This window comes from Penaeus monodon, chromosome 32, assembly GCF_015228065.2.
Source record: "Penaeus monodon isolate SGIC_2016 chromosome 32, NSTDA_Pmon_1, whole genome shotgun sequence".
Classification (NCBI taxonomy): domain Eukaryota; kingdom Metazoa; phylum Arthropoda; class Malacostraca; order Decapoda; family Penaeidae; genus Penaeus; species Penaeus monodon.
In genome coordinates, this window is record NC_051417.1 from 14527757 (window position 1) to 14528184 (window position 428).

General features: G+C 43.7%; 1 protein-coding gene across 2 annotated transcripts in view; it reads left to right on the forward strand.

Moving 5' to 3' along the window:
• Positions 1-428, forward strand: part of LOC119593664 (kinase suppressor of Ras 2-like) — a gene marked incomplete in the record, with an annotated part of 30909 nt that overhangs the window by 699 nt on the left and 29782 nt on the right.

Sequence of the window (428 nt, forward strand, 5' to 3'; positions counted from 1 at the left end):
TACCCTTATCTCACTTATCCAACTCTTCCTTTGCTCCACTTGCTGTGTCACCCTTGACACTTGAGGAGGGCTTTTCACCCTTGTCTCTGCCTCTCCCTCTGGCTTTCATTTTCATCCTTCTCTCCCCTTTACCCTGCCCTGCTTTCTATGTGACAAGTCATGACCCCTTAGTAAGACCTTCTGCAACTGTATTTCACCCATTCACCCTTATCTCGCCCTCACCCTGCCACACCTGTCACTGGACTTCAACCAAAGCCAATTCAGGAAAATTTTAGAAACATGACACCCAAGGCTTTAACTGACAAGATCCTTATTCTTTTTTGCACATTTTGAAGAGGTTGCATCACCTCCAACTTCCATTTGCTTATCAAACCATTAGTTTTCATGTTGTTATTCTTTACCACAGCCAACAAATTTGACAACCACAA